This window comes from Macrotis lagotis, chromosome X, assembly GCF_037893015.1.
Source record: "Macrotis lagotis isolate mMagLag1 chromosome X, bilby.v1.9.chrom.fasta, whole genome shotgun sequence".
In the NCBI taxonomy this organism is placed as follows: domain Eukaryota; kingdom Metazoa; phylum Chordata; class Mammalia; order Peramelemorphia; family Peramelidae; genus Macrotis; species Macrotis lagotis.
In genome coordinates, this window is record NC_133666.1 from 677162138 (window position 1) to 677183170 (window position 21033).

General features: G+C 38.1%; 1 long non-coding RNA gene across 2 annotated transcripts in view; it reads right to left on the bottom strand.

The window, feature by feature from the left end:
• Positions 1-21033, bottom strand: part of LOC141497957 (uncharacterized) — a 187740-nt gene that overhangs the window by 122704 nt on the left and 44003 nt on the right. For both annotated transcript variants that reach the window (XR_012471498.1, XR_012471497.1), the window contains exon 2: positions 14774-14845. This is a non-coding gene — a long non-coding RNA (uncharacterized LOC141497957). The remainder of the gene's footprint in view (positions 1-14773; positions 14846-21033) is intronic.

The following is a 21033-nucleotide window of genomic DNA, read 5'->3' on the forward strand; positions in this document are numbered from 1 at the left end:
TGTCACATTTATGGTCCTCAATTTCCTTATCTGTAAAAAGAAATTGGATTATATGACCTCTAGCATTCCCCCCTTTCCTCCCTCCCTCACATCCTCTGTTCTAAGGCCCCCTCTGCCCAGGCCTGACATCTTCTGTTCTAAGACCCCTCCCAGTTCTGACATTCCCTTTTCTAAGGCTCCTCCTAGTTCTGACATCCCTTGTTCTAAGGTCCCTCCTAGCTCTGTGCACATAAATGGATGACCAGCTCCTTAGCCTCTGCAGGCCCTCAAGAGTTAGAGGAAGCAAGAATAAAGGACGGGACACATTCAGGACCATGGGAGCTGGCCAAAAATACACCACTCTCTTTGCACATCAATCAATAAATCTATTGATTTGTGCAAGTTATTCCCTCCTGTTTGATGGTGGGATTTGGCTGCAGCCAGTGCTCCTTCCACAACTGGCAGTAATTACTGGCAAGATAATTACCCGTAAAACTCAATTCCTTCAAATACCTCATAGGCTCAGCAAGTCTAACTGCCTTTGGAGGCGTCCCCTCCCAACCAGCTCCCCCCACCCAAGCTCTCGCCCTCAGAGCTAAGCAAACAGGGAGGTCCCTGCCAATAATACTACACAAGGGAAAATTGGGTTGTTGTGCTGAATGTGCCAACGTCTTAAACTGTTTTGTGTATTTTGTCTCTCTGAATTAAAAAGACGTTGGGGAAACATTACTTTACAAACCAAACAGAATAGATCTTTGGTCACAGTTGGGAGATGCTTTTTTTTTTTTAAGAAAAGGAGATCATACTTTATTTTATTTTTGAAATGGTCCATAAATTTTGAGCCTGGCTTTGTCATCAGATCCCTGAAGGGTCTAAGAAAGCATCTCATTCTAAGTCAGCCAAACAACATGTATCTATCAAGGTCTAAAGGAAGGCATCATCCTCTGGAGTGACACATCAAAAATCTGGACACATGAAGATGTCCGGTCTAATGGAGGCAAAGGAGACCTTAGATTCTTAGTAGCTCTCACCTGAGCTATTGTCATAGCCAGTTATGACATGCAGTATAGTAAATGGGCAAAGTGGCTATGAATGGACCATCAGGCCATGAGTCAGGAAGATCTGTGCTCCAATCTGACCTCAGACACTTAGTAGCTGTGTGACCCTGGGCAAGTCATTTCACCCTGTTTGCCTCGGTTTCCTCATCTGTAAAATGAGCTGGAGAAAAATGCCAAACCACTCCAATGTCTCTACCAGAGAAAACCCCAAATGGGGTCACAAAGAATCAGACATTGCTTAAATAATTGAACGAGAACAACAAGCATATGGTCAAGTTATTTGCTGATAACAAGGTGTGCTATCTCTGTTGCCAGATAGATTTATAGGGGTTGATTGCTCCCTCAGGACCACCTCCTACTTGGGACCAGTCTTTTTTTGATGTCCCACAATGTCCCTCAAAACCTTATGCTCAAAACAAAGGGAGTCCCATTCCAGATACAGGTATGCCTACAAGACCATGCTTTCATGGGCCAATCCAGTAGGGGAAAGGGCATTTCCCACATTGTTTCTATGATTTGTCCTTCATGCTTGAAGAAGACCATGACATCAGGAGGTGATGCCATGACATTCCCATGAATCGGATTAATGGGAGGGGGGGACTGGTCACTGTCTAAGTCACCAGCCTCACTTTCTCCTCCAGAACCATCTGGGTCCAGTGGCCATATATGGATCAGGATGACAGGAGTTGGCCCTGCATGGGAAGCAAGTCTAGAGAAGGGTGAAATATCATCTTGACTCTGTTCTCTTCTGATTCTGAAAATCTATGAATCATGTATTTTCTGTTTCAGTCAAATTGACCTGCTTGATAAAATGGAATGTAGAAGTCCCATTAAATTATTAGAGTCAGTAGCAGAGCCTACCAGAATGATTGTGGTAGATGACAGGAAGAAGGGCCTCTAGATGAGTGGGGAACCATAGTCTCCAACTTCAAGGAATAAAATATGCTCTTAAGAGAGAGAATGAACTATGGTGGATATGGATCCTACAAAGTTACTGACTCTTGGGGTCTGACAGAGAGTGTTACACATAAGAGACTTCATTGGGTCCTACACAGGGAGAAAATAACTTCCAGTAAGCAAGAGGTTTGGAGTATGCCTTTGCATATATGTTCTATATCCATGTTCCTCATTAACATGTTACTATACATGTTATACTATACATTCCCCCAGAGACCTTGTATGTAGAAAGCATAAATATTCTGCTAGTGTAGGAGAGTGTTAATGGGAGAAGAATATTTTATATCATACTTTCTTATTATACCTTCTTAGAAAAATTCTCTTTATTAAAAGTTAATTGAGACTACTGACTGACAACACAAAAAAGAACACTGGTGGGGGCTCATGAGCAAAATAACCCACCAGAGCTACTTGATAGAACCTGAGAGCAATACTCTGTTTCCCTCTGGAAACCTAGTTTGATAAGACTTATAGGAGCTGGAAAAATTATTCCTTAAAAAAATATTGTAGCAGTGAAATCTGTAATTCCTCATTGATTGACTCTCATGGTTTCCCTTTTTTCTGAGTCTTCTTGTTCTATTGCCTTCTTTCTACTCATTATCCTTGCTCCTCTCCTCATGTAAGCATTCCCCAAAATGTTATATTTATCCTCCTTTTTGCCTGGAATGTTCTCCTTCTGGCTTTCTACCTTTGGTTTTCCTTCAAATTCCATCTAAAATCCCACTTTTTTCCTAATCTCCCTTAATGCTAGTGCCTTCCCTCCACTGATTATCTTGAATTTATTTTGCATTTGTATTTGTCTTATTTAAATATAATTGTTTTCGTGTTGTCTCCCTCATTAGATTGAGATGTTTGAGAGAAAGGACTTATCTTCCTTGTTATCTTCAGTGCTTTAGCATAATGTATAGAACATAGGAGGCATTTAATAAATTTTTATCTACTGACTCTCTTTTGATAACCACATAATAATAATAATAATAATAATAATAATAATAACTAACATCCATATAACTATTTAAGGTTATAAAAAGTTCTACAAATATTATCTCATTTTATCCCCACCAGAAGCCTGTGGAATCAGAAGAATCAAAATGGTGGAGCATAGGATGGGACCCAGCTGAACTCTCCCAACATTCCCCACCATATAAATTAAAAATAATTCCCATTTCAAATTTTGGAGTGACATGACCAACACATAACTACAGGGAGACATTTTTCCAACCTAAGCCAACTTAGGAGAACAGCAGGAGAGGTCTATACCACTGGAGTGAATGCAGACCCAGAGCATGGCAGGAGTAGCATCAGTAATTCTTGAAGGTGACTGGGACAGCAATAGCTTTAGAAGTTCTAAGTCACGGATGGTAAGGGGGAGGGGGGGTCAGACAATTCATCAGAAAAAAATTACAGGATGCTCAATTGCTTGTGCCAGGTGTAGCTGGCACTGATTGGCAACTCTCCTGCCTATAAGCAGGTCTAGGTTGCAGTTCCGGATGAAGAGGAGCACCTGTAACAGGTCACAAGGGAGTAGAAGCCCTGCTCACAGTTCCAGGACCAAGAGTTGTGGTTACAGGAAAGCAAAGACCTTTCCAGGATCAAGACCAGAGCACAGACCAATAGAGCATTGACCACATCTATCCCCAAAACATAGAAACATCAAAAGCTTGCAAATCACTCCCCCACTCTCTATGAAAACAACAGCAAGGAAAAAACCTGAAGCTTTGGGCAGTGCCTTTCCGCACTCAGATGAAGAGTGTCCAACTTTAACACAAAGTTCAAAGTGAAGAAAATGAGGAAACAACATCAAATAAAGAGCTTGACCGTAAAGGCTAATATGGAGGCAGGGAGGAACAAGATATAAACTCAGAAGAAGAAAACAAGACAAACATAACTGCAAACAAAGCCTCAACAAATAATGCTAATTGGGCCCTAGAGCCGCAAAAATTCCGGGAAATTAAAAACAGAGGTGAAAGGTAGAGGAACATTTGGGAAAAGAAATTCGAGTGATGTAAGAAAATGATGAAAAGAGAAATAACTTGGTAAAAGAGACATGAAAATTGCTAAAGAAAATATCACTTTAAAAAACACAATTAACCAAATGGTAAAAGGAGGTACAAAAATTCACTGAAGAAAAGAATTCCTTAAAAAGTAGAATTGGCCAAGTAGAAAAAGAGATACAAAAACTCACTGAAGAAAATAATTCTTCAAAAATTAAAATGAGTCAAGGAGAAGTTATAAATCCATGAGACTTCAAGAAGCAATAAAACAAAACAAAAGAATAAAAAAAAAATAAAATATCTAATTATATAAATTACTGATGTGGAAATAAGACGAGAGTTCATTTAAGAATTATTGGGCTATGAAAGGATTTGCATAAACTGATGCTGAGTGAGATGAGCAAATCCAGATGATAATTGTACACCGTAACAGCAACATGGGGGGGGGGGGTGATGATCAACTTTGATGGACTTACTAATTCCATCAGTGCAACAATCAGGCACAATTTGGGGGTATCTGTGATGGAGAATACCATCTGTATCCAGAGAAAGAATTCTGGAACTTAAACAAAGACCAAACACTATTACCTTTAATTTAAAAAAAAAAGTTATCTTATTATGTAATTTTGCTATCTCTTATACTTTATTTTTCCTTTTCATATATACCATGGAAACAATATAAAGACTAACAGACTGCTTTCTGTGGAGCGTGGAGGGAGGGAAGCAAGATTAGAGGAAAAAAATGTAAAATTCAAAATAAATTTAAAAAACACTAGAGAGAATAGATAAATGAACTTTCCTTTAAAAAAAAAAGAATTATTGGGGGTGGCTAGGTGGCACAGTGGATAGAGCACTGGCCCTGGAGTCAGGAGTACCTGAGTTCAAATCCAGCTTCAGACACTTAATAATTAACCTAGCTGTGTGGCCTTGGGCAAGTCACTTAACCCCATTGCCTTGCCAAAAAAAAAAAACCTTAATAAAGCAAGCATTCAGAAAAATAAAACAATTCAAATATTGTGAAGCCCAGTCACAATCATACAGTATTTTGCAGCATTCATAATAAAGGAGCAGAGGACTTAGAATATAATATTCTAGAAGGTAAAGGAGCTAGTATTACAACCAGGCATCAACTACCCAGAAAAACTAAGTATAATACTTTTGGGAGGGCAGAATGTACATTGAAGAAAATTAGAGGATTTCTAAGCATTCCTGATAAAAGGCCAGAATGGAAAAGAATATTTGAATTTATCATTACTAGGATAGTTATGAGGAGTTAGCATGGACAAAGGGTATAAGTGTGAATTGACTGCATTGGTATGATTTCAAAAACAAAAGGATGTAGGGATAAAAAAGAGGTTTGCACAAGAAGTGGGGAGAGAGATACAATGGGGTAAATTTTCTCACATAGCAGAGATGCAAAAGAAACAGTTTCTACAGAGGAGGGGAAATGGGGAAAGGTGGACAATCCTTGAATCTCACTTTCATCAGAACTGGTTCAAAGGAGGAAAACTATATATAGTCAGTTTGGTATAGTAATCTATCTGTTCTAATAGGGAGATAGGAGGAGAAAGGGACACAAACTATACGGGGATGATAAGGGAGAGAGTGAATTGGGGGAAAGCATAACCAATGGACTTTTGAAAGAAAAATAAACAAAGGAAATGGAATTGAGGGAAATGAACATTGGTGATCATAACTGTGAATAAGAATGGGATGAACTAACCCCAAAAATGGAAGTAACAGTAGAATGGATTGGAAACCAACCATATGTGGAGAATAAGAAACACATTTGGGACAGAAAGACACACAAAATGTTCAAATAGAGGACTGGAGTAGAATCCATTGCAAGAATGGAAATCATGATCTCAGACAAAGCAAATGCAAAAACAAACCCACCTGAAAGAGATGATCAGGGCAACCACATTTTGCTAAAAGGTGCAATAGATAATGAAGTAATATAAAAAAAATTGTAGTAAGCTTTTCTTCATTTCTCAAATATATAAGGAATTGAGTCAGATTTATAATAATAATAATAATAATAATCTTCAATTGATAATCAAAAGATATGAAAAGGCAGAGGAAATCAAAGCTATCTGTGGTTTTATGAAAAAATGTTCTGTCAATATTGATTAAAGAAAGGCAAATTAAAACAACTATGAGATATAAGAAATGACAAATGCTCGAGGGGATGAGGGAAAATAGGTACACTAGTGAATTGTTGGTAGAGAATTGATCCACCCATTCTTAAGGACAATCTGAAACTTACCCCAAAGGGTTATAAAACTATGCATACTCTGTGACTCAGCAAAGTCTATATCCCAAAGATATTAAAAAAAAGAAAAAAGAAAAGAAAAAGGACATTTGTGTACACAAGTATTTTTAGTATTTTTAGTAGTGCTTTTTGTTGTGGTGGCAAAATATTGGAAATTGAGGGGATGTCCATCAATTGGGGAATAGCTGAACAACTTGTGGTATCTGCCTGTGATGAAGCACTATTGTATTATACTAAATGATTGGGAGAAGTGGTGGTTTTGGAGTGGGGAGGCATGGCAAGATCTATAGAAATTAATACAAAGTGAAATGAGAAGAACCCAGAGATAATTGTTCACAACAGCAGCAATGTTGCAATGATGATCAACCATGAACAACTACGATCAAGTGATCCAAGAAAATTCCAGAAGATTCGTGATGAAAAAAATACTATCCATCCCAAAAGAGAGAGAATCAATGAACTCTGAATGCAAAATGAAGTATAATTTTTTTCACTTTATTTTGTTTTATTTGCTTTTTCAGCAATATGACTAATATAGAAATGTGGAAAGAATTTTGTTCAGGTACAGACAAATATTTCCACAATATTCTCCCACAATTATTGATCCATAGAATCCCAAAGAAGGAAGGTATCTTAGAAGTAATCTCATCTGACGCACATGAAAAGGCATCCCTGATCATCTAGCTTTTACTGAAAGATATCCAGGGAACAGGAAGCTACTCTATCCCATTAGAATACATGTTCCCGGAGGGAAAAGTAGTTTTGTTTTCTCTTTGTAACCCTAGTATTTAGGATAGTGTCTACCACATAGTAACCTCCTAATAAATCCTTGCTGATTATTTGATTGATTGTTAAGACGTCCTTGTTTACATCCAAATGAAATCTGTCATCCCATAACTGCCAAACATGTGTCCTTGTTCTGTCCTTGGGAGCCATGTTGAAAAAAAATCCCATTTCTACAGCAGATGAAAGAACTCCTTTCCCTTAAGTCTTCTTTTTTCCAGCCTCATCACCTCCAGGTTCTTCCATTGATGACTATCTCAACCAACCTCACAAGACCAAACTCCAATAAGATAACAATCCCCCAGCACCTGAAAATGCTTAGGAGTCATTCATCAGCAGACCCAGAGCTAAGATGGCTTGGTAGCTTCAACCTGCTTTATCCTGTCCACTGTAATAGAATCTATAACTAAAATAAGGAAGAAATTGACCTCCTCCATAGGCCATTTATATTTTTAAATGCTAAGGGAGAAATCATCAACTAATCTGCATATAGGATGAGAAGAACTGACATCTATAGTACTCTAGATGTTACCATTTTACAAATATGATCTCATTGATTCTCCCAATAATGTTGTGATGTAGGTGATACTATTGTCCCCCTTCTATATAGATGAAGAAAGTGGAAGTTCAGAAGGTGACATCACATGAATGATATCCCATAGCCAAATAGAATTTAAATTCAGTTATACCAATGCATCAAGACTAGAACTTTCCATCTTATCTGCTTCTCTAGGGATGAAAATATTTTTTTGGGTAGGAACTATCTTCTTGCCATGTCTAGGGAAGTTTGCATTCAACAAACTAACCTGTCTCAATACCTTAGAACAAAAACCCATCTCCTCCAATGTATCTTTTAGATAACATTGCTTTTCATAAATCTACTCAGCCATCATTCCATTGTATTTTGGCTTCCTGTATAGCTACCTTCTTCTGAGAGAGAAGTCCTTCATCTCTACGGGTCGGGAATAATGTTATAGAATCCCAAAATATTAAGCACTTACTTTGTACAAGGGCTACAAAGATGAAAAGAGAACCAACTTCTTCTGGAAGATTACATTTAACAAGGATTATATGGCATAGCACTCATAAATTAATGCTAAGTAATACCAAACATTTTAGGGGGAAAGAACACTAATAACTAAGGGGTAGGGGATTTCCAAAAAAGATCTCATCCAAAGAGGAGTAGAACTTCAGCTGGGCTTCCAAGGAAGACAGGGGTTCTGTCATATAAAGTAAGGGTATTCTATATTCCAAACATGGGGGGAACATGTGTGCTAAGGTTCAAAAGTGGAAGTTGAAAGATTGATTAAGGTTGGGCCATGAGTAAGTCAGTTTGGAGCAGAATAGAGGTAGGGAATGGGGAGATACTGTTCCCTCATATCTGAGCTTTGGTCATACCTTGTCTGAATTTTAAAAAAAATGGAGCTAGAGTGAATTCTTCCTTCAGGGTTCTTCATCTCTGGCATCGCTTCTAGTCCACCCTTACCCTGATACTACCCAAACTAAGCTGAGAAATAAATTTAGGACAGGTTTCCAACAGGAAGTCCAAAGAACAAGAAATCCTTTCTTCTGGTAGATCTTTGCCATGGGCTAGAGGGTATGGGTGCATCAACTGGCAGAAGCTGGCATCCACAGAAGCCTGTCCTTGGGTCAAGTGGCAGAAGATAAATGGCAGAGGAGAAAGCTCTGAGTGAGCAAACATTGGTTGGCAGGGCTTGCTGTTAACTTTGGCAAATAGACCAGGAGTTGAAATGTCAAACTAGTGATATACAGAGCTGACCCTTCTCTAGAGGGCTACTTTATGGGCTGTGTTGAAAAGAATGAAGGGAGAAATCCAGAATCTTTGTGATGTGCCCCAGGACTGTCTACCTGGCTATTTCAGTGTTAGTAAAAAAGACCAGTCACTATTTCAATCCCTATATGGGACAGTTATCTTTTCTTCCTTCTTCTTTACTTTGCTTTCTCTCTTTCTCCCTTTCTTCCTTCTTTTCTCCTATCCTCCTTTCCTTTGATCTTTCCTTCCTTTCTATCTGTCTTTTTCCTCCACATGAGTATACCAATATCACCCAGACTAGAAATAGAGCAGTCACTCACAGGTCAGTCCCACTGATCATGGAAATTCTCACCTGCTCTGCCTCTGCCTTGGGCCAGGTCACCCTTCACTGGCAGCCAGGTATCCCTTCCTTCCGGGGGACACACTGTCTTGATATGTGACAGAACAGATCCTTAATCAATTCTATCCCTACCACAGCTCCAAACTCTGGAGCATGAAGCATGAACCAGCCTCAACTTTGTCCAGGATCAGCAATTAGTAGCCTGTTCCACCACACCTGGCCAGTTATCTTTTTGGTTAACTGTTTTCTTTATTTTCATCTCATGTATTTTAAGTGATTTTTTTCCAAAAAGGAAAATGAGAGAAGATTCTTTGACTCTCCTTATAAACTGCATAAACTTAGTGCAATGGTTTCAAAGGGGTGGAATTAATCTCTAGAGAAAAACAGCTAATGTTTATATAGACTGCTTTTGCAGGATTGCAAAGTGACAAGTATCTCATCTTACCCTTAGACCAATCCTGGGAAGTTAGTACAATTGTTTCTGAACTCATATTGTCGATAACAAAATGGAGATAAAGTAAGTTTAAATGAATTTTCCAAGGTCACATGGCTATCAAGCATCCAGAGCCAGATTTAAAATCAGATCACCCAGACTTGGCACCCCATTCACTGTACCATCTAGATGCTTCTTTATCCAGTTCATCATTTATTCATTCTTTTTCTATGCGCTAGGAAATTTCTGTCATCTGAGGATCTTTTCTGTATGTCCCATAGTTGATTTTGTTGCCATTTAGTCATTTTGGTTGTGGCTGGCTCTTCGTGACCTCATTTGGGGTTTTCTTGGCAAAGACACCGAAATAGTTTTCCATTTCCTTCTCCAGTTCATTTGACAGACGAAGAAACTGAAGCAAACAGACTGAAGTGACTTGCCCAGGATCACACAGCTAATGTGTCTGTAGGCAGGATTTGAACCCAGGAAGAGGAATCTTCCTGCTTCCAAGCCAGGTACTCTATTCATTGTACCACCTGGCTGCCCATAATTTAATTAATTTTATTCTGAATTTAACAAACAACAAATAGAATGAATGTGTGTGTGTGTGTGTGTGTGTGTGTGTGTGTGTGTGTGTCCATAGGTATTGGAGCAAATGAGAGGAATTTACATTATGTAGAGAGTTTACTTTCTTTGAGGTATATGAAAATGTCACCTTATGGCTTTCAAGCTGATTCTAATTGTACTGGATTCCTTCTCATTTTGAAGGGAGGTCCTTCTCCCTAAACCTTCTCCCCCTCCACTCAATAGGAAAAAGAAAAAAGAAAAAAAAGAAAACTTTATAATAAATAAACATGCTTGAATTCATAGCCTAGACCATGGCCATGGTCTAGATCCCTGACACTATCTTACAACTGAACACCAATTGCCCCAGTCGGGGAAAGTAAGCAAAAGTGGAAAATCCGGGGCAATCCCAACCCCATTACAGGGCTACTTAGTCAAAATAATAACTCAGAGTCAAAAAATCTCCCAACTAGACTCGACCTCAGAAACCACCCAAACCAATCTATAGCTGAATAAGCATCTTCTCTATCACACAGCCAGCAAACAGTTGCCCATTTAGCCTTTGCAAGAAGATCTTTGGTCGGAAAATAGCACCATAAGGAGTGAACATTTCCAATTTTGAAAGCTCTAATTCTTAGGATATCCCCCCCCCAACCTCAAGTCTAATTTGGTTTCTTTGCAATTTCCACTTCATTCTGTCTTCCTTACCCATGCAGAACATCTATCTTCTTAGATACAAATAAATGGCCCAGTGGATAAAATCCTGGACCTCGAGTCAAGGAAGATGAGTTTCAATCCAGCCTTAGAACTGGGCATGCCTCAGTTCCTTCAGCTGTAAAATGGAAATAATAAAATAATACCTTCCTCACAGAGTTGCTGAAACAGAGAAGGTACTATTTAAATGTTTCTTTAAATCCTGGACCATAAAACTGAGAAATGGAAGAGAACTTTGATATTTTATGTACTTAGTCTATCCTGGTTTCAAGTCTTACTTCTCTGACACATAGAGACTGTGTGACCCTAAGCAAAGCATTTACCTTTTGTCAGTGTCTTTCCCTCCCCATACATGGATAAAATCAAGTTCTGTGCTCACAGGCTTTCTCTCTCTGGTCTCTGTCTCTCTGTCTCTCTTTGTCTCTTCTTTTCCTTTCTCTTCACTCCTCTACTCTTCTCTCCATTCCCCCCACCCCAATCTTTCTTTTCTCTTTGTCTCTTTTTCTCTGGCTCTTTCTTTCTGCATGTCTTTTTCTCTCTCTGGCTCTTTCTGTATCTCTCTCTCTCTCTCTCTCTCTCTCTCTCTCTCTGTAAGTCTCTTTTTCTATCTCTTTTTCTCCATCTGGTTTTCTCTCTCCTGTATCTGTATCTCTCTCTCTCTCTCTCTCTCTCTCTCTCTCTCTCTCTCTCTCTCTCTCTTCTATCTCTCTCTGTAAGTCTCTTTTTCTATCTCTTTTTCTCCGTCTGGTTTTCTCTCTCCTGGTTCACTATGTCACTCTTTTCATACATACATATGTATGTGTGCATTTTCATATGTACACATACAAGGGATAACTTTTAACCAGGATGATCTTGGGCAAGAGACTAGTCCTTTGTGAGCCTCAGTTTCCTACTCTATAGAACAAGGAGGAGAGACTAAGTATATAAAATATCAAAGTTCTCTTCCATTTCTCAGTCCTATGGTCCAGTGATAAAAGGGATAGGAGGAAAAAATCATTCTGGTGTATGCCACATGCACCCCACCCCATACACACACACACACACACACACACACACACACACACACACACACACACACACACACACATTCTGTTGAGCTCAGTTGGTGGATATTTTCCTGGACAAAGTCTCCCATTTTTCCAACTTTCTGACATGGTCAATGGCAAATTCCTATCCATAGAAAATCCATGGGTTAAAAAGCTTAGGAGCCAGCTCATAAGTCTTCCTGAACATCCAATCATTCTTACAAAGCTCTATTTTGATGAGCTAAGTGTGCTGCAAGAGCACCAGAAACATAAGGATTAAATTTCCCCCAAAGTATACAGAACTTTCAGGAAAACTAAGGAGAAAGAAATGCGTGGTTGATCACACTTGTGGTTTTTCTTCCCCCCATCCTCCAGCCCCCACCCCCCAACTTCAGAAACACAGTCTGGCTCATCCTGCCAAATCCCATGTGCCAAGAGGTTCTTTCCCCTCTCTAATTAAAACAAGAGCTCCATGCCAATGGCTATCTCTGCCAATAACAGCAGAAGTATCTACAATGGGCAACGATTGTGGGTAATGGGGAAGTGGGAGGACCTTTGGTGGGGTCCTCTTGCTACAGTAGAAACATGTAAAGAACAAATCATGTTAGAACCCAGGAGGCTCTCCAGGGGACGGGGTTTGCACAAAAAGTAGCCATTCTGAACTGAGCCCCCTGAACAATTCCATTCAATTTCAATTAAGGGTCTACTATGTGCAAAGCACTTTAGAAAACATTTCTGATACAATGACAGAAATGAGAAATCAGCCCTCCCTTCAAAGAATTCGTTTTTGGAGGATTTTGTTCAGTCACGCCCAAGTCCTTGGGACCTAATTTGGAGTTTTCTTGGCAAAGATGCTGAAGTAGTTTGCCATTTCCTACTCCAGCTGATTTCATAGATGAGGAAACTGAGGCAAACAGGGTGAAATGACTTCACACAGCCAGAGACTGTATTTGAACCCACAGAAATGAGTTGTCTTCATTCCAGGCTGAGTACTCTATTTATTTTATTAGTTATTTGCCCCAGATTAACATAAATACAATAAGTTTAGGACAAATTGTCTCCAATCGTCACTGATAATTATAGTCATTATGGGTGTAATGCCAGAAGATGCCTAAAAAAATACTTAAGTCAATCTCCTCACTTTAAATTGAGTAATTTTCTAGATAAAGAAACAGGCCTAAGGTCAATTGACTTGTCCAAGCTCACACAGGTGATGAATTGCAGATCTGGGCCCAGAATTAATCAGGAAAAAATAAGTGAACTATTCAGTTTATTTGCTCTTTGGAAAATGATGCAGTGCCTTTAATCACCCCAATATTCTACCAGAAACAAGACCTATCTCTTTAATACCAAAGTGAATGAATGAAATATTTATTAAGCCTTCATTTTCTTCCAAGCATTGTATTAAGTGGCAGAGATTCAAAACTAAGATAGTCTTTGCCCTCAAGGAGATGACATTCTAATGGGGCGCCAACACTAATGGAATGTTTCAAATGCAAGTCAGATGGAAAAGTACCATGGTCCTCAGGGAGCAGTAGCAAAGCGGTAATGCCTATTCTTTAATGTCATTCAATGATAAAATAATCCGTTTCTGATGTTGAGCCACTGATCGGGCCAGAGTTCGGAAAATGAGGTCTAAAAGATGCCAATAAGTTGTAAACCCAGGGACTCTTCCATCTAATAAAAAGAATATATTGATATAGACCATTTGGGATTTTTCTCTCAATCTAATTAAAAAGTGAGAAATTATCAAGTGTCTAGTGATATGGGAAATTCATGATAAATATGGGAAATGACTACTTTCCTCAATGAACTTAAGATTCAGTTGGACAACTGGATAGACAAAAATAAAATGATCCATAATATCACCAAATTTTAGAGTTCTATAGGTTGTCCAGGGCCACATAGTCCAAAAGATACACTAAAGAAATCCCCACTAAAACATATCTTACAAGTGGTCACCCAATCTCTCCTTGAAGACCTCCAAGGGAGGCAACCAATCTTCACCAAAATCAGCCAGTTCCACTTTAGGGATGGCATTCCCTGATAGGAAATTTTTTAAAGATATTCATCCTAAAATGGATTTTTCACAACTTTCAACCATGGAAGGCAGTTGGGCTATCTAGGCACTATCTGTTTTTGATCTCTGGGAACAATCCTTCCTTCCTTTGAAACCTTTTTAAATGCTTAATGCCAGATTTCATGCCCAACCCTCCTTCCAAAACTGAGTCTTGGCTTCTCTTGGTAAAATTAAAAGTTCAATTTGGTAAAAGACATGAAGACCATATGCCACATGAGGATCACTTGAAGGATAAGGAGTTGTTTAGTCTGGAAAAACAGAACACTTAGGAAGGTCTTGATTTATTTCTTCAACTATGTGAAATACTAAAATATTTGAATTCATGTAGAAGGGGGATTAAATTCACCCTACTTGGATCCAGAGGCAATAGTCAGGAATAATTGGCAAAATGCTCAGAGAGTAAATTTCATTTTATGTAAGGAAGCCTCCATAAAATATGACTCTGACACCTCATCATGGAGTAGAAGCAATGATTCTTTGACAAGCAATCACTAAGGGATTAGGATTTTGCAGGAATAACTCCCACTGCTAAGCAACTAACTCCTTGAATTCCTGGGTTGCAAACTGGCATATTATTTCATACAAAATCCACAAGGAATGATCAAGTATCTCCAATCAATAAATATATATTTATGTATTATGTGTTTCTTCTGCAAGGTCATTCCATTTATCTTAAGGCTTTTATAGACTTCTAAATTGATCACGATTTTCCACCTAATTTTAAAGCCTCTTAAGAGATAGCTAAGCCTTATCCACATCTAATTTGAACTTTTGAATTATTATCTCCTTGTATGCGTCCTTACCTGAGAAAAACACCAAAGTCAGTTACTTTAAGTGAGATGGAGTGATTTGATTGATTCACTCAATTGATCCACCTGTTACAAAACAAAGAAAATATAAAATGAACCTCAGTTCTGTGTGAACTATTCCTACTTCTGAAATGATGATGATGGCACAGTGGTAGAAAAGGGTTAAGAGGCTAAGGATCACCAGTTTTTAGACAGACTAAAAACACAGAATTATCTGTTGGCATTCTCAATGGGAAAACCTCTTTTATGGGCAAGCAAAACTCTTGAGTGGAGGTCTAGGTCAGTAATGGACTACCTAGTGATCCATGGACTTGAAAAAATAAAAGTGTGAATGTTTGTGTGTGTGTGTGTGTGTGTGTGTGTGTAAATAATTGTATTTTGAAATAATTGGCTTCCTTTATAAAAATGTATTTTATTCATTTAAAAACATTATTCCAAGGAAGGAGTCCATAGGCTTCTCCATACTATTGCCAAAGGGGTCCAGGACATATCCATGACCAAGAATCTCTGGACAAGAGAAATAAAACCTTGAAGTTTTCATCACAGATGAAACCAAAAGAAAGGAGCTATGGCTGAATGGAAGGGTGATTCACAAGGTCTCTTTGGAGAAGCAAAGAACAGAATGAGAGAAGTGTGTTTTATCAGATATCCAGTAAGAAACATCATTTCATAGGACACTTGTCCACCTGGTCTTGCTTTGTCCATCATAAGCATTTTCTAGAATCCCACATTGAAGACAATTACAGCCTGTGCACCATATTTGGCAAAGGTTAAGGAATCAGGATATTACGAAGGATTCAGTAAGACTCTTCAAATAAAATCATCATCAATTCATCCATCAATAAGAATCTATCAATACCCATCAGACACTGCTTTTCACTAGGCAAACAAAGACAAAAATGGAACAGCCCCTGCTCTCAAGGAGCTTACATTTTATTGAGGGAGATGTACAAAAATAATATATAAAAATACAAAAAAAATAAATAGGAGCAGGATGGAACGATTGACTAACTCAATTGACTCATACCTTAAGAAGGAAAAAAAATTTGATGTGGACAACACTGGAGGGTTGGGGGTGGCACTAGCAGATAATGGGAGCTGGGAAGGGCTTCATATAAAAGTTAGTATTTAAATAGAGTTTAAAAACAACTCAAGGGATTCTAAAAGGTGGAAGTAAGGAGAAATCTCATTCCAGGCATGGGTATCAGCCAGTGCAAAGCTTCAGAGTCTGGAGATGGAGTGTTGTATTTGGGGAAATAGACAATAATATTCATTGACAACAATGAAAAGTATTTATAGGGAAGAATACCTAGAAAAAATATACATTGGAAACATGGTTCAGAAGTAAGAAACAAGAGAAGCTAATGTCTCAGCAATCTCACACCCATAAATCATGAATAATGATTCTTCAAAGTAGATAGTTGGGAAGCAGCATGGTAGGCCAACACCAAATAACATCAACAAACTGAAACAAGATGATGTGGTGAAAAGATAGAGGGCCAGGGTTGGAATCTCAACTCTCTCATTAGCATAACATGTGCTGAGCAAAACAAATGTGCTTCTTCATTTGTTAAATGAGGAGTCTATAAAAGATGACCTCTGAAGTCATTTCCAGAACTTTAGCTCACTATCTTATAATCGGGGTGTGATTTGCCATTTGTCTATGAATGATTAGACTACCAAATTACTAGATCAAATATAAATATTCATACCAAATTTACAAGGAAAATAAATAATCCTAAGAAGGCAGGTTACAGAATTGATGTAACCCCAACCTGACTTATTTAAATATCATTGTTGCCCCAAAATGAGAAATAAATAAAAGAACAGCTATCAACAGAGAAAGCCTCCATCTCTTAAGGAAGTTAACCATCTGCCCTGGTGAAGCCAAGTGATCCTAGAAAGCCAATTAGTCAGGAGGGGGATCAACTCAGGAGAACAAACACTTGATCTTGCCAAGTGAGAGATAGCATAGCAGAGGGCAGTAGCAAGCACAGAAGCAGTTTACAGTATATATATTCATTTAAAAAAAACCTACCAAAGAGGATAGTGAAAGATTAAGAACAGTTTGTTGCCTCATAAAACATTGAAAGTGGCGCAAGGAAAATGAAATTTATAGAAATCTTGGCAGCATTCCTAAGTTAAATCATCCTGTGAGTGCATTTAGAGATGAAACCAGTAGAACAATAAACAAATGAATAATGGAAAATATCTTTATGTAATTCTATAACAAATTCCATTCTCCATCAATAATAGTGTAGTGCCAGTTAACATTTAGGCTGTCACGAACTCCGATGAACTGCAAATGATCATAGATCTTAGAGCTGCAAAGCGTTTCAAAGGTCATTTGGACCAACCCTTTAATTTTATGGAAAAGAAAATTGAAGCTCACAGAGAGAAATTAAAGGACTTGTCCAAAGACATTCAGGAAGTGTCAGACATGAGGTTTGAACCTGGATCCAGAGACAGTAATCCCTACAAGAAGAAATAGAAATGGTTCTGAGGAAAGTAAAGATGGGAAGAATCAATGGACAAGACCAAATAAACATTAAAAAGGTCAAAGGGGTGGCATCACAATTTTGAGAGCATTGTGAGATCAGTTCTTAATATATCTGAAATAGAGAGTATATTAAACATTTTTCATGTGGGAGGAGGTTTTATTAAAACACAAATAGAGAAAATATCAGAAACCATTTTCTCATTCTTACATTTCCACCTCACTAAATCTTTCTGAGCATAGTGTACACATATATCAAGCATAGGAACATGAAAAATATCTTTACTCTCTTCTCCACTCTCCATGATTTTGCTCCACTTTGCCAATTGTCTTGCGATCCTATAGAGACCCCTATCAGAGGTCCTGGTCTCTAGTTTGATGTCTTCATAGACTACCTTTTCAGTAATATTCCACTTCACTCCCCTCTATGCTCTTCAATTTTGTTTTCTTCCTCTTCTCCTGTCACCTTACCCTTACAACCTGCTGCTTTCCAGTTCTCCATTAGAATGTAAGGTCCTTGAGGGTAGGTTCTATCTTACTTGTACCAGTACCCTCAGAACTTACTTTGCATAATTATGGGCATAGAGTACTTAATGCATGCTTTTTTTATGTATCTGCCCATTGAACTAACTAGCTATCTTCATTAACAGCAATGGTATTGGGCTATAGATGACAGAAGTATAAGAAGGAAATAGGCAAAATTTTCAGAAATGATATTATAGTAGATCACATTGTTTTATATATATGTATATATATACATATATATATATATATTTATATTTAGTCACATGACAGATTGAAAGATATTAAGAAAACAACCCGGGGTGGCTAGGTGGTACAGTGGATAAAGCACCGGCCCTGGAGTCAGCAGTACCTGGGTTCAAATCTGGTCTCAAACACTTAATAATTACCTAGCTGTGTGGCTTTGGGCAAGCCACTTAACCCCATCTGCCTTGCAAAAAAAACTAAAAAAAAAAAATAACAACCAATCCCTTCCAAGGGTTTCTTGTTCTTATTTAATGTCCCAATACACTTTGGAGACATCAAGGTTCTGAAAGGTCACTCATTTCTTCTTCCTCTATTGGTACTTCATCATCATAGCGCAACCAAATCATTCCTTTCCATGTTTCTTTGAACCCATGTGTTGCATTTCACAGTTCTAACTCAGTACTAACCTTTTCATCAGGAATACTTGAAAGTACTCTACTTCATTAAAGGACCATTTTCCCTCATGTAAAACTGTGCCCAGGTTTTCAGGGATATTGCATTCCAAGATCTCCTTTTATTTATAGAAGAAGTGGCAGGGTCTTGCATAAACTGTATTTCAATGCCTACTGTGTATCAACTTAAAAAATAACACCTTTCTCAGTAAAATCAAATGTTTCCTTAAAGGGATTTCCATCTAAGTTGAGTCCCAGCAATGTATCAAATTATACAAAATTAACCATAGCAATAACAGTTAATATTAAATGGAAACTTAAGGGTTAAAAAACACTTGATAGCTATCAAATTTAGGGGTGGCTAGGTGGAGCAGTGGATAGAGCAGCCACCCTAGAGTCAGGAGTACCTGAGTTCAAATCCAGCCTCAGACACTAAATAATTACCTAGCCATGTGGCCTTGGGCAAGCCACTTAACCCCCTTACCTTGCAAAAAAACTAAAAAAAAACTAAAAAAAAAAAAAACTAAAACACTTGATAGCTATCAGATTTGATCCTAACATCAGTGCTGAAATAGGTATTTTTATTATCCCTTTTCACATGTGAGGAAACTGAAGTTGCAAGATGTAAATGAATTCAGGACACAGGTTGATCAGTATCCAAATTAAGATTTGATTCCTATTGTGATTCAAAGTCCAGTGTGTCATGGAATCTCTCCAGATTTCCCCCAAGGATAGAGGTAAATTTATTCAGTGATCCTCTGAATTTTTATATCAAAGGAGGCATGAAAAAGGTCAGAATGGTATGGAGGGAAAGAACATTGACTTTGGAGTCAGAAGAGTTGGGTTCAAATCCCATCTGTGACATTGAATTGCCAATAGTTTGACTCTGGGCAAGTCACTTACTTTCCAGATTCCAGAACTTCAGTCTCTCCATCAGTCAAATAAGGGAATTGAACTTGATGGCCTTTGAGATTCCTTCCTGCTCTAGATATATGACCTGATGATTACTTCAAGAAGCAGAGATATGCTCACCAAAGCTATATATCACTGTCGTGAAAGATATCCAGCACAGCGTTCATGAGATTGCTTCCAGATGGGCTAGGTGATCGACTGAGAGTCATGAAAACTTGAGATCAAAACCTGCTTTAGACAGTTAGTAACTGTGAAACCCTAGGCAAAGTCACTTGATTTTATTGTTCTCAGCTTCATTATCTATAAAGTGAGAATAGTAATGGTACCTACATACCAGAATTGTGAAGATAAAATTCATAACATTTATTAAATGTTTTGAAAATCAGAAACACCCATGTTAATGACAGTTATTATCTATCTATTCATTATCTTGATACTCCTATTTGTATATGACTTAGTGCTGATTGAAGCAAGCATCACGACATTGGCTCCCAAGCAGAATTACTATCCACTCAGTAGAGTTTGGTCTAACTATCCACCTGGGAAAAACCAAATGGATGAAGAATACCAGTGATCTAAAATATAAAATACAATTGGATAGACAATCCTTCGAACTAGTCCATCAGTATATATACCTTGGATAGATACTGAAGATGAATACTGTATTGACCCCAACATGAACAGAAGAGGAGTAGTCTAGATTGCCACAGTGAAATTGTTTGTTCTTTTTAATGACTTCCTTCCCCTCTAACAAATCTCCTGACACAAAGGTTCATCTTTCTGGCATCAATATTCTATTATTGATACTGTGTGATAGTGAGTCATGGAATATGAGAATCATCAAATAATGAAAGGGGTAATAGAGAAGCTCATGGTTGATGTAAGAAGTCAACACTACCTTGCCAATAAAGTCACACGAAAGTGTTTTAAATTATATAAACAGAAATGTATTTTAAGTAAAAGAAGTGGACAGGCATTTAGTGAGCATGAGGATCAACCAGTGGATGGTCTTTGTGTCCTACTGATATCAATAAAGTGCCAACAGTATGAGGAGAAGGGAGGGCAGATCCCTGTATAGAATATATAGGAACTCTTAGAAAGAGTCCCACAGAATAAGAAGGAAGAGATGGCAGGTCTGTCAGAATATCAACCTCAAAAATAGAGGGAAATAAAAATCTTTATCATGAGATCTATGCAAGTGAGGGTTAATAAATTTCCCCTCACCAAGGATCCTCAAGGAAAGCCTGGGGACCCTCTTATAGGGACATAAAGAATTTTCTTTTATCAGGTACGGATTGGTTTCTGAGTTCCTTTCTATCTCTGTGATTCTCTAGTTACTTTTAATGTAATGTATGCATGATTTTAGGTAGTGTGGCCTTGTGGATAGAGATCAAGCCTAGAAATCAAGAAGACATGAGTCAAGTTCTGTCTATGGTACATACTGTCCCTGTCACCTTGGGTAAGTCATTTATCCTCTTGGTGCCACATAGGCAATTCCACAAAGCTGAAAGTTTTAAAATTAGTCAACCATCAGAGGAGAGAGAGAGTGTGATCTTCATTGCTGTTGCCTTTACCAGGAAAATTATAGGGGCAAATTAAAATAACAAAACAGTCTGCATTACACATCAGATAAAATTGCTTAGGTCTTGAATTTATGCCATTTGATGATCAGTTGAAGGAAATTA